The sequence below is a fragment of the Gorilla gorilla genome, chromosome 11 (assembly GCF_029281585.2).
Source record: "Gorilla gorilla gorilla isolate KB3781 chromosome 11, NHGRI_mGorGor1-v2.1_pri, whole genome shotgun sequence".
In the NCBI taxonomy this organism is placed as follows: Eukaryota; Metazoa; Chordata; class Mammalia; order Primates; family Hominidae; genus Gorilla; species Gorilla gorilla.
The window spans coordinates 90,749,511-90,764,191 of record NC_073235.2 but is presented as its reverse complement, the minus strand read 5'-3'; the positions used below and the strand labels follow the sequence as shown (position 1 = coordinate 90,764,191).

The following is a 14,681-nucleotide window of genomic DNA, read 5'->3' as shown; positions in this document are numbered from 1 at the left end:
GCCACAGATATTTTCATCAAAACGTTATCTTTTAGTAGTTTTCTACTCAATCCCAGTTTATGGAAAAATCAGGTCTATTGTATTAGACTCAGTATTAGTATCAAATATAACAACAATATCTAGAATTTGGTTTATATTAATTTACAAAGAAAACATTTCATCTATTGGATATGCCATTTTCAAATCTTTTGAAATTGGTTTACATAGTTAAAAACAGAAATTATAAAAGCAGAATCAGAAATTACAGATATAAAGATTGGTGTGTTGAAGACAGAAAAATAAATTGATCCATTAAAATCAATACAATGCTTGAATTTCGCATTCAAATTTTAACTTCAAAAAAAGGTTGAGTATTGTTTCTTCAAAGGAAGTGATTTAACCACATGCCAGGAAAAGCTTGAAATAGGTAATTCTTTTAAAATAGCCTATAGTAGAAATTCCTTTTAAAGTCAACAGGAAATTCATTAAACATGAATATATACCAAGGGCGGAAATAAGACCATTAAGTCTAGAAATACAGGAAACTGTTTTTTTGAAGTAGTCTAAATTTCACTCTGAAGGACAGTTGGTTTCTTTTCTTTTTGTAGGTGTTTTTTTTTTCTGGAGGAGGAGAGTACAAAAATTTTTAATTTCAAAGATTAACATGTCTGAAAACATATCCTAGATAGTACATAGATAAGGTTTTTGTTATTAAAACATTACTGAGTTTTGCAAATTTTAGGTAAAATATTAAAATTTTAGTTTATGTTATTTCCATTTAAATTGAAGATTGCCCATATTCACATAGAGGATGAATGTTGAAGGATTATGTATAGAAAATCCATACATATTTAAACTTTATGATGCAGCATCTATTTTGAAAGCCTGTTTGTTTTGTTTTTTTAACAAAACATGCTTCTCAGAAAATATGTTTATATGTTGCATTGCATTGCTATAGCCCAAACGCATACATTTTTGTAAAATACCAAGAGTCAAAGTGCTGTATAAACTTTTGTCAGGACATAGGAAAGAAGGTCTTATACCAGGTTACTGATACTCACAGAGATAGGTGAAAACATTTCTTTCAAGTTGGAGAGGACTTTTTCATCAGTGAATATTCTTTCCATGTAACGATGCAGCAAATACATACCTACTGCCAAGGACGTTAAAGTCAATTGTACACATAAGGAGTGAAGGTTCAATACTGTTGTATTTATGATAATTTTAATTATACTTCAAAACACATTATGTTTCAGGGATAGCCACCTTTCCTTTAAAAATATGTCCAAAAAATACTATATGAGTTTAGAGATGCTAATAAACTTCGGCTCTCTACCACTATGGTGTTGCTCCCTAGGGGACATTTGGCATCAGCTGGTGATGGTCTTCCTCCCAGCGGACATTTGGCACCAACTAGGAATGCTTTTGCCTCCCAGGGACATTTGACAACATCTAGAGACATTTTGCATTATCACAACTAGGGGCACTGTGCTGGTGTCTAGTGGGTAGAGGCCAGGGATGTTGCTTAACATGCTACAATGCACAGGGCCACTCCCTCGACAACAAAGAGTTGTCTTTCCCAAAATGTCAATATTGCCAAGACTGGGAAACCCCGTACTCAACTTATCACCATCAAACATACTCCAAGATATTAAGCTCAATGATAGAAGACAGTAAAAAGGGCAAAAAAGATCAAATGAAAGAAAGAATAGGACAAAAAAAGAGCTCTGAATCAATAAAATAAAAATCTAAAGTTTTGTAATAAGTATTTATGGCTAATATGAGAAATGCAATATGGGGTCATGCTGTAGTAATGATCACACACATACACAAGGACTGTGGGCAAACTTGGCAAACAACCATAAAAGAAAAAGGGTTGCTATTTAAGCTACACTTCTGGCTTGTTGATGAATGACCTGACTTAACACAATTATTTTATATGCTCATAGTCATGTTTCCCATTCCTATGAGGTGCTAGCAGTGGTAGCTAGTTGGGTAGATTTGTCCAAATAATAAAGGGTGACCTTCAGTTGTAAAATCAAATCTCTTTATTTCCAAAGTATGCTGACCTCCTCCAACCCAAGTTAAAAGAATATACACTATGATTCCATCTTTCAATGTATTAACATCAAGATGTACAAGTCTGAAAATGGTCAAAATTTTGTACTGGAATAATGCATACTAAACTATTGTTTTTACCTCTGAGGGACATGGGTGTAAGGGGGCCATGAGGGTAAACATTCCTATTTTGCTCTCTCTGTCTTGTGTTTGAATCTTTTATAATTAGAATGCATTCATGTGTAAAAACTTTTATTTTTACAAAGAATAAGCTTTCCCAAAAGCAAGATGCAAAAATTCTGCTATAGCTTGTTAACATTTAATGCAAATATCTTGCTTTGTATAATATAGAAATTGTTCAACAGTTACAATAACAGCTTTAATCATGTTCCCAATAAAGGAATTTGCTAGCTAAAGAAATTCTACAGAGTTTATTCCACAGATTTAAAAATTTTTAGAAAACAAATATCACCCATAAATTAAATAATGTATTCAATGCAGGGCAGGCAAGCCCCCAAACTGGGGCTTAGCTTGGGACAGTTCTTGACTTTGTCCAGGAAAGAAATCAAAGGCATGACAATGGTAGGAGCCTCTATTGAGGTGGTAGTGTACAGCAGAAGCAGAAGCACTGCTCCTTGCAGAGCACAGCTACCCCACAGGAAGCGCGCCTAGAATAGCAGCTAAAAGGCAGTTCTGCAGTCATATTTATACCTGCTTTTAATTACATGCAAATTAAGGGGCAGATTATGCAGAAATTTCTAGGAAAAGGGTAATAACTCCTGGGTTGTTGGATCATTCCCACGGAAAGCAGTGGTAACTTGGGAATAACTTATAGTAACTCACCATGCCAATGATAAACTAATATGGTGCACTGCTGGGCATGTCTTATGGAAAGCTGCCTCTGCCCCTTCCTTGCCTTAGCTAGTCCTCAATTTGATCCGGTGTCCCAGCCCTGTCTCCGCTGTTGAGTCCCACCTTCTGCCTCATATTGAGCTACATTTCCATATATGGAGTTTATTGAAAGAAAAGAACAATTGAATACCATCAGCACACCATTGTTACTACTGGGAATTTTATTGACATTTTTGTTATCTGTCTGAAAATAAAACAACTGATAACAACAGCACATTTGGGCATGTTAAAAGGACTTAGAAATTTTCCTACTAGCTATAAAAAATTTATATACCCTCTGAAATGGATCCCATAAATGTTTTACAACTTTTATGAGACTTACTCTGATTCACTAAAATAACATATATAGCGATAGTCAGTCAACAGTCAAAAAAATGCTTTGCATTTTCTCCATTCTGCTTTATTTAATTCTGAACAAGAATAACTGCACTTTCTAGATGATGACTGATTTTCCTCATTTATTAACATATCATTTTATGGAGCAAAAATTAATTAGAAGGAAATCAGTTATTTCATCCAACTAAGATTAGGCAGGTATCAAAAGTTTTTTCACTCATCAATTAGGGCAATTTACAATAAATAGCCAAGTGAAATTTTGGCTGACACTAAAGATTAGTTTGCCAAGGTACCAAAAATGAACAATGAAAAACTGGAAAAGAAAAAGCTGTGATCATAAAATCAATCTACTTATGGAACTATAGTTTTACTCTCAGAAAAACTTTTCTCATTCCATCTAATATCTTCGATCCACTATACATATGCCACAATATAAAAAAAACCCACTAATTCACTTAATAGCATATTTTAAAATACATGTTTATAATATTTTAAGTTATATAGTCATGATTAAGTATATAATTATACATTATAAATAAAATCTATGTCCTCCCCAACTTTCCAAGGAAAGCTATCCATTAACATGGCACCAATAAATACATCAAAAACATGTATACTCTGAATTTCTCATACTCTATCAGTAAGTGGCCTTTTCAACACATAAACATTTGACAGACTGCACCATAATCTGGAAAAATAAAACAATGTAAAGATATAAGAGATAAATCTATGTAATTACTCCAACAGACAAAAACATGCAAATCAGGTTATTATTAAATTATACTAAATATATTTCTCTCTGGTTGTCACTGCTTCTTAGACTCCCCAGATCATCAATCAAAATCCCAGTTGACTAGATTGTGTCGACTATCACTTTACTTCCAGTATATCTTGTAAAAATATGTTTTCTATTTCATTCAGGAGAAAATTGCAATTCAATCTGAAAAGAACCATGTTCTTAGGATTAAAGTCCTCACCTACATCTGTGCATACATATAATCTTAGGAAATCAAACGAGCCATGAAAAATTACGTAATTCCTTCCTATGGGATGAAATGAGGTAGTCAAGTGGCTGAGGCCAGATTGTGCAGGGCTACATACATCATGGGGGAGAGTTTGGCTTGTTTTCTGCTAATGTCTCTGAGATAAAAACTGATTTTGCTAAGTAGTGGCACTCAGGTAACAGAGGAAGGGTTAAGTGCAGGTGTGGCCCTCTCCCAATTCATTATCTAACATTTGCATCTTTCTCACAGTTCTTCCCAAGGCATATTTTAATATAAGCATTTTCAATGAGGCATGTTTTCTTTAAAGGAAATGAGATCTTGAATTTATTGTTTCTTCATTCACTCATCAAATATTTGAAAGCCTACCATGCCTGGCACTGTTATAGGTTTTGGGTTCCTAGGAATATAAACAAATGCACAGCAATCTCTACTTTTATGGGGATTCTACTCTTGTAGATAAGAAATATTAAGAATACCAGATCATTACATGATATAGTATATTAGGTGATAAGTACTACTGAGAATATTAAAATAGGATTAATGGGAAATACCAAGGAGTTGCAATTTTAAATATGGAGGTAAGGGTAGGCTTCCCAGGAAGATGACTTCCGAGGAAAAAGCAGGAGGTGAAAAGTGAAGCATAAGGGACAGCTGGGGAGGAGCAGTCAGGGCACTGTGTGAACAGTGAGCAATGAGGCCACAAAGGCATCAAGAGGCCATACCATGTGGGACTTCCCAAGTAATTACTCTTCCTTTATACGAATTGGAAGCCAGTGGAAGGTTTTCAGTAGAGAAGTGACATAATGCAGGACCTGGGACACTCAAATGGAGAAAATGTACAGAAGTGAGTGTGCAACTGTAATGAAAAAATCTACCAGAAAGCAAACAACCTAGTAGACAAAAAGTCAAAAAAGTGTGAAAGGCCATAAAGAGGGTAGTTGCTAGCCAAAGAGACTGTAATTCTTCAAATATATTAGAAGTTTCTTGTCACAGGATGAAACTTGTCAGTTTTATCTGCCTTTACAAAAACAGAAAATGAGTTGTAAAAGGGAGTCTTTCTACTTTTCTCTGTTGTATCAGGCATACAAGCAAAAAGAGAGCTATACATTCTATTCAGAGCAATAAATAAAATTTCATTCTAACTGTAGATCAAATATCATGGCTTTCTCTTCCACGTTTTACCCTAAATGGTAATCGCCATCATTACAACTATTTCTTTTTATCTTTCATAGCAGCAGTTTACTCATATCCTGCTTCTTCTTGGTGTTTCTTACATTCATTCACTTAACAATAGCCTCCCTTAATCTGCAGTTTTGCTTTCTGTGGCTCAATTACCCTCAATCAGTCACAGTCTGAAAATATTAAGATATTTTGAGAGACCGAGAGAGGGAGCATTCATATAACTTTTATTACAGTATATTACCATAATTGTTCTATTTTACTTTTAGTTATTATTGTTAATCCTTTACTGTGCCTAATTTATAAATTAAACTTTATCATAGATTGGTATGTACAGGAAAAAACATAGTACAGGTATATACAGGGTTACATACTATCTGTGGTTTCAGGCATCCACTGAGGATCTTGGAACGTGTCTCCTGAGGATGAAGGGGGCCTACTGTATTCATTAATCCAAGAAACCTTTATTTTGTACTTTCTTAACATCAAGTAGTATGCTAAGTGCTATAAAGACAATGATTAAATACAAAAAATTCAAAGGTCTGAAACAAAGACATTGGGAAACAGACTCTGATAGGCCACAATACAGACAGAAAAATATCACTATACAGCAGTCCTCCCTCATCTGCAGGGGATACATCTGAAGACCCCCAGTGGATGCCTGAAACCAAGGATAACACCAAATCTTATATTTACTATGTTTTCTCCTATAGATACATATGATAAAGCTTAATTTATAAATTAGGCACAGTAAGAGATTAACAATAACTAATATAAAAGAACAATTACAACAACATACTGTAATAAAAGTTATCATGCATTGCAGCCATAACTTTTACAGTTTGAAGTGAGATGGCAAAACTAGCATGAGTTTCTTTTCCTTCGTTACAATTTCATGGATTGAAGATTAGTTTTCACCATGGATCTCAGCAATCTCAGCATATGATTTTTTTTCTTCCCTTATTAAGTTGAAAACATTCAGCTTTTCACTTAAAGTAAGCATTTCAAGGCTTATTCTTGGCATATTAAAATTCTCAGCATCACTACTCTGTGCTTTGGTGCCATTATTAAGTAAAATAAGGGTTACCTGATCACAAGCACTGCTATACCAAGACAGCAGATCTGATAACGGGATGGCTACTAAGTGACTAATGGGTGGGGAGCACAGACAGCACGGATGGCTAGACAAAGGGATGATTCAAAAGCAGGGGATAGTGTGGGGTTTTATCACACTACTCAGAACAGTGTGCAATTTAAAACAAGAATCGTTTATTTCTGGAATTTTCCATTTAATATTTTCCAACCACAATTGACCGGAGGTAACTGGAACTGCAGAAAACAAAACCATTGTTAAGGGGAGACTACTGTAATGTATTTAAAAGGTACATAAAGAAAGTGTAGTGGGGCTGGCAACAGAGCACAGTATAATCTACTTAGCCTGTGGAGCCAAAGGAGGTTTTACAAAGTTAGTTTTATTAAAAAATTGTAGTCGGTAAAAGCACAAGTTATGGAGACATACTGGCTGACTACAAATTTGGCTGAAGCCTACATCCTAGCTGTGTGACCTTGGGCAAGTGGGAGGAGAGAGGTTGTTGAGTATGCAAGAAACTAAATCATGAAAAATGGAGAGGGGGAGGATAAAGATCTAGGACACTAGGACATGGGTTCTGTTTTTCACTTTATAGGATAACAATTAAAAGAAAAAATTTGCACAGGAGAAAGTTTGACTTTGACATTTCAAGTTATAAAAAATGATTCTTAAGGACAGAGACAATTCCCCTACTGTATTACTAGTATTTTGTTAGGAAACTTTTGTGAAGAGATTTTTCTCACCAAAGTGACCTCCATTTTATATAGACAGATTAAGTAACTTGAAGGCTATCCAGTTGGTACCAAGAACTATATAGAAAATATAGAAAATTCAAAAGAATCCACAACTAAAAATGACTAAAAATGACTCTACAGGCAGTGTTAAGACTTCATGTCAGCACTAGATCCAAGAATGGAGTCTTATTATGTTACTTAATAATTATTTTATATGTATTTTGTTTTTTTTTAATTTTCCTTTTTATGAAACTTTAAAAGAAGAAAAAAGTTTAAAAGCCTTAGTTAGGCATTTTCCCTAGGAATACATCTAACAAGGTATGTGAAGGACCTCTTCAAGGAGAACTATATACCAATTCTCAATAAAATAAATAAAATTCTCAATTCTCAATAAAATACCAATTCTCAATAAAATAAAATACCAATTCTCAATAAGAGAAATAAAAGAGGATGCAAACAAAAGGCAAAACATTCCATCCTCATGGATAGGAAAAATCAATATTGTGAAAATGGCCATACTGCCCAAAGTAATTTATAGACTCAATGACATTCCCATCAAACTACCATTGACATTCTTCACAGAATTAGAAAAAACTACTTTAAATTTCATGGTCAATCAAAGAACACCCCATATAGCCAAGACAATCCTAAGCAAAAAGAGCACAGCTGAAGGCATCATGCTACCTGACTTCAAACTATCCTACAAGGCTACAGTAACCAAAACAGCATGGTACTAGTATCAAAACAGACATATAGACCAATGGACCAGAACAGAGACTTCAGAAATAACCCCACAAATCTACAACCATCTGATCTTCAACAAACCTGACAAAAACAACCAATGGGTAAGGGATCTCCTATTCAGTAAATGGTGCAGAGAAAACTGGCTAGCCATATGCAGAAAATGGAAACTGGACCCCTTCCTTACACCTGATGCAAAAATTAACTCAAGATGGATTCAAGACTTAAATGTAAAACCCAAAACCATAAAAACCCTAGGAGAAAACCCGGGAAATACCATTCAGGACACAGGCATGGACAAAGACTTCATAACAAAAACGTCAAAAGCAATTGCAACAAAAGCCAAAATTGACAAATGGGATCTAATTAAACTAAAGAGCTTCTGCACAGCAAAAGAAACTATCATCAGCGTGAACAGGCAACCTACAGAATGGGAGAAAATTTTTGCCATGCACCTATCTGACAAAGGTCTAATATCCAGAGTTTACAAGGAACTTAAACAAATTTACAGGAAAAAAACAAACAACCCCATCAAAAAGTGGGCAAAGGATATGAACAGACACTTCTCAAAAGAAGACATTCATGTGGCCAACAAGCATGTGAAAAAAAGCTCAACATCACCGACCATCAGAGAAATGCACACGCCAATAAAATGGCGATTATTAAAAAGTCAGGAAACAATAGATGCTGGCAAGGCTGTGGAGAATTAGGAACGCTTTTACAGTGTTGGGGGGAATGTAAATTAGTTCAACCATTGTGGAAGACAGTATGGCGATTCCTCAAGGATCTAGAACTAGAAATAGCATTTGACCCAGCAATCCCATTACTGGGTATTTACTCAAAGGATTATAAACCATTCTATTATAAAGACACATGCACACAGATGTTTATTGCAGCACTATTTACAACAGCAAAGACATGGAACCAACCAAATGCCCATCAATGATAGACTGGATAAAGAAAACGTGGTACATATACACCATGGAATACTATGCTGCCATAAAAATGAATGAGATCATGTCCTTTGTAGGGACATGGATGAAGCTGGAAGCCATCATCCTCAGCAAACTAACACAGAAACAGAAAACCAAATACCACATGTTCTCACTTATAAGTGGGAGTTGAACAATGGACACAGAGAAGGGAACAACACACACCCGGTTCTGTTGGTGGATGGGGGATGAGGGGAGGGAACTTAGAGGATAGGTCAATAGGTGCAGCAAACCACCATGGAAAACATATATCTATGTAACAAACCTGCACATTCTGAACATATATCTGGGTTTTTTTTTTAGGAGAAATTAAAAAAAATAGTCTTAGATATTTTCTAAAGTACTTAGGTATTTTAAAGAAAAAAACATAAAGAGATATGACATAACAGAAAGACAATAGCAAATCTAGGTATGGTGTTTTTGAATTACATTGAAGGAGCTGTCTATAAAGACCTCACTACAAGTGTAGTTAGAAGTCTATATTAATGCTGTATTTCTCTCAATTCTTTATTTTTCCATCAGAATTATTTTGTTAAAAAGCCAGTTTGAGTTAAGAAATGTTTAGTAGTAATTGTATTCAAGGTATATGTGTATTAATATAATATATATTATAAATATGTAATGTGTATATATTTATAATATATAATGCTTCTAAGTATTATAGTACATATATGTATATACTTATACGTATAAGTATATGCATATAAATATTAAATTTATTATATTTAAATATTTATATTTTATTATATACATATAAATATTAGATTTATAAATATATAAATATAAATATTAAACATTTTTATAATGCTTATCATAAAATGCTTTCTAAATATTAATATAACTTCATAGTAAATAATTTTCAGTAACCGAGAAAATCAATTTTGTTAAAATTAGATACATCTACTCATATTTATTTCTAGGTATCTCTACTTCTTTTAAATGACTGGTCAAATTCAAAATGGTGTCAGAATCAGCAAAGCTCAAGATGAAGTCACAAAAAGGAAAAGTTAACTCCACAATGCGCAGTGGCTCACGCCTATAATCCCAGCACTTTGGGAGGCCAAGGCAGGCAGGATCACAAGGTCAAGACATAGAGACCATCCTGACCAACATGGTGAAACCCCATCTCTACTAAAAATACAAAAATTAGCTGGGCACGGTGGCGCATGCCTGTAGTCCCAGCTACTCGGGAGGCTGAGGCAGGAGAATTGCTTGAACCTGGGATGTGGAGCTTGCAGTCAGCCAAGATCATATCACTGCACTGCAGCCTGTGCAACAGTGCGAGACTCCGACTCAAAAAAAAAAAAAAGTATTTGTGGAAACCAATAACCAATTGCAGAAATATTATTTGGGGAATTGGGCATAATTCCTTGAGTTGGAGGCCCATAATTCTTTATCCTTTGACCAAGGATTGAAACTCATTTTGCCAGGCTTCTGAAATCTCTATTCAATTTCAGGTAAGGAACTGTGTGGACATGGAAAGCTGCAACCCAAAAATGAACACAAAGCCCTGGCCAGCTAAGCTGACCATTTCTAGAAATATCTGACAAATATTAGATACAATTTCATCTTTAACACAGTTAAGTCCTATTAAAATATTTTTCAAGTTAGTCCTTTCTTTTCTATCTCTTCTAAAATGATCCTAGTTTAGATCTCTATTGGCTTCCTCCTATGAGGTTTAAGAAGTCCCTCTGGTATTGAAATTATGGGTTCAGATTTTCTTCTCTGTGTCTGTTACTGGCTTCTCATTTTTTGATTCTCCTCAAATATCAGTGCTCTCAGGGATATGACTTCATGCCATTGACAGTCATCTCCAGGCTGAGGACTCTCAAATCCATCTCCATCTCAGGATTTCCCCCTACTTCCAAATGGTATATCCAACTCACTATAGAGCACCTCTCCCTGAATGTCCCCAAAACACCTCAAACTCAAAAATACAAAGAAGAATTCTTACTTTTTTCTTCCAATCGCATTCTTTGTCTTATATTTCCTTGTCTTGGTGAATTTTACTGCAATCCAGTCAACCAAGCAAGCTTGCAATTTACACATGATTCTATTTCTTTTTCTTGATATGCTCACATCCAATCAACCAACAATTTCTATAAATTAAACATCACCCTGATTCATTCTTCTTCAACCTCCTTGATATTTCTTAAATTCAGGCCTTCATCTTCTCTAATCTAAACTATTTTAACATTTTCTAATTTACTTATATTACTTTATTCTCATACCTCTTCATTCTGTCTTGCTCAAAGCTGTGAGGTTTTATAAGTGCAAAGTGTATCATGTTCCTTTCCTCTTTTTCCCTTCGTTTTATTTTGCTTAAAAACCTTGAATGGTTCCCCAGAGTCCACAGCTACAGAACTCTAACAGAGGCACATAAACACTTAGGAAATGTAGCAGAGTTGGGGAGTAAATGAAGTCACAGAAATTAATAACCCATATTCCTAGAGGATTGAAATTGCCTCATTGTAACTGAAATACAGAAGGTTTACTTTAAAACAAACTTTATGAAGCAGAAGGCCAGATTCTAATGAATTTAAGACTTCAAAGGAAGTATACTTGCAGAAGGCAGATTAAGCTTATAAGTCCAGTCTTCTCTGACATTAAGAATACCTTGGAGGAATCTAGCACAGTAGTTGGCACCTAGCAAAAAATAAGCTTTAAAAAGTATGTTGAATGAATGAAAGTCTGCATAGTAAAAGCAGGAACCCCAGCAGCCTTCATCCACTTAGCACACAATTATTGGCTCTCCCTTATTTTACAAATATTATTCCACAAGATTGATCACTCAATTTAAATTTCAATTATCACAGTTGGACTTAAAATTTTTTTTCTCTCAATGTCTTAAGCTACAGACAAGCTATGGGATACTCTTCAACAATAGCCCTGATCCGTAGTTACTCAGCCTTTCTCCAAAAAGGTTCAGTAGCAGAGCATCACTATTGCATAATCAATCTTGATCCATTATCAGAAGCTTCTTTCTTATATTGAGTTGGAATCTCAAGATAATATACCTTAATTTCTTCTTGTTTATTTATTTATTTTGAGAGAGGGTCTCGCTCTATTGCCCAGACTGAAGTGCAGTGGTGTGATCTCGGCTCACTGCAGCCTGAACCTCCCAGGCTCAAGCAGTCCTCCCACCTCAGCCTCCAGAGTAGCTGGGACCACAGGTGCACATTCCCATGCCAGGCTATTTTTCGTATTTTTTGTAGAAACGGGGTTTCACCATGTTGCCCAGGCTGGTCTTGAACTGCTGGGCTCAAGCAACCTGCCCACCTCAACCTCCCAAAGTGCTGGGATTACAGGTGTGAGCCCCCAAGCCTAGCCAATTCCTTCTTAAGACAGAGATCATTCGTGATGTTACATCTCCCAAAAGACAGGATGGAAAAGAAAAATGCCATTGGATTCAAACTGTGAAAAGCAACAATTTCAAAAACAACAAAGTAACAATATAAATGTTAACTATGGATGTTTAGGAGCTTCATGGTGATCTGACAGATGAAAAACAAGAAAATCCGACGCTGCCTGCTCCCCAAGCTAAACAGAGACACACGAACTCTAATAATCTGGGGGCTAAGGGAGGGAACACACAAGAAAAAGCTCCATGAAAATGTACAAGTACCAAGGCAGATACTCTCTTTTATACCTCTCAGTGATGCATACAAGGTTCGGGCCATTATCTTCATTTTACATTCAAGAAAAACTTCTAGAAAAGCTAAATAATCTCTGAATAATCTCAGAGCTAAATAAGAGTTCTCAAGACCCTTTACTAGCAAGTGATGGAGCCAGGAGCAAGACTACACACCATGGGAATGTCTGGTAAGGAGCCAGGTCTATCTGTACCTCAGTAAGTCTTTAATAACTCATCTTGGCATTCTATAACATCTTACAGACTATACACTTCATCTTTTTTACTGAACTTGCAGAAGTTCAGAACTTGCAGAAGTTCAGTACATAAGATGTAAATGGGGTACATAAAACAAAGCTCTAGTGCATTTATGTTCTGTGGGTTTGTTCTCTCTCTCACACACACACACTCATATATTTGTTTTTCAAATTTTAACCTTTTTAAAATGTTGGGGAAAAAATGGTCAAAGCTTTTTTTGTAATGTTTTCATTTTAATACTGAGGAAAATTATTTTCTAAAACATTTTTCTGTGATAATTACTTTCCCATGTACATTTACAAAACAGAATGCAGCTTGCCATTAGCCCTTGATGGAAATGATGCATTTAAAATACCAAACCTAAAAAATAGATTCTGTTCATGATGTTAAGTTACTTTAATGACTGTGCTGATGTCAGGAAGACAGTCACAGACAGTCTTTCCTCATAACCAAATTAGTTGAGTCTGAACACATGTGGATGCTAATGCAGGCCACCGGGGGAAAAAAAAATGACCTAAAAGATTCAGACTGTAGGCCTTAGTAATCATGAACATAGTTACTGGATTGAAAAATGAAATAACTCTTGAGAGTGCTGAGTGAGAGATAAAGCCCAGGGGCAGGACTGGCACAATGACACCCAGTTTATAATGTACTCATCCTTGTCTACTGGTGAAAAATTGCTGGCGTAGTGATTCCAGCAAAAACCACTGCCAAATGATTAACGTTTCTCTTATTACTAATTTTCTGTTTAGATGTTATCAATCCACACCATTTCATATTTATCTTTAATAGTACTACAAATATGAAATCATGAAATTAGATCCACAGGATTCTCCTTCTGAAGTTCTTCCTGCTCCCATATCAGTAAATACACCTAAATCAATGGCTATACATCACAGCATATTATGTGAAAAGAACTCAGTCTACAAACCAGTGTGTGGCACATGATCTCAATTATAATTAAACAATAAAGAAGAATGCAAATCAAAACAGCCACGGAAACTACCCTTTTTTCCTTTATACTAAACTCCAGTATTCTTAAACGTGTTTCAACAGCATAAATTAATTATATAATTGAAAACTATTGACCCATGTGATCTAAAAAACTTAGTAGCTTTCTCATACATAATTTTAGGATTGAGGCTTTCTTATTTTGTTTCATATGAATATTTTACATTATAAACTTCCTTCTACCATATTTTATTTGTAAAAAAAAATCTCGAAAAAGGAGATGTATCTCACTTCAAATTACATAGTATTTTTAAACTGGTGTGTATTTTCTTCTGAAAACATTTAACTTTTTAATGCAGATATGTCAAAACAGAAATTAATTTTGTATCCTAATTTTTATCTTTTGTAAGTCACAAATTACATGCTACGTTGAAGTTGTTCTACCTGTATTTATCATTGTGTATAAATTTATTTTCATAAAATATCATATTTGTTAATCAAAATGAAAACAGCATATAATTATACTGTAAAATTTAAATATAAAAATCCAAAAATCATAGTTTCATGACATAATAATACTAGCTATCATTTATTGACCACCTACAAAATCATTATTTTCCTTCAATAATTCTGCTTCTATTGTATTTATTCTGTTGATAAATGGTACAAACACCCAAGTTACCAAAACCAGAAAACTTAGAATCCAGATTTACACCATTCTCCTGCCTACATCCTACTGTTTACCTCCCACAATTATTGATAGTCATCAAATACACAAAAAGTACAAAACATTATTTCTTCTTTAATATCTTGGAA

At 34.8% G+C, this 14,681-nt stretch overlaps 1 protein-coding gene across 29 annotated transcripts in view; it reads right to left on the bottom strand.

The window, feature by feature from the left end:
- The window catches only part of GULP1 (GULP PTB domain containing engulfment adaptor 1), a 304,220-nt gene that overhangs the window by 274,050 nt on the left and 15,489 nt on the right, over positions 1-14,681 (bottom strand). For 2 of the 29 annotated variants that reach the window (XM_055380366.2, XM_063695047.1), the window contains exon 2: positions 1,041-1,129. The exons of the other annotated variants lie outside the window; for them this stretch is intronic. The gene's annotated coding sequence lies outside the window, so the exon portion shown is untranslated. The remainder of the gene's footprint in view (positions 1-1,040; positions 1,130-14,681) is intronic. 29 annotated transcript variants of the gene reach the window in all.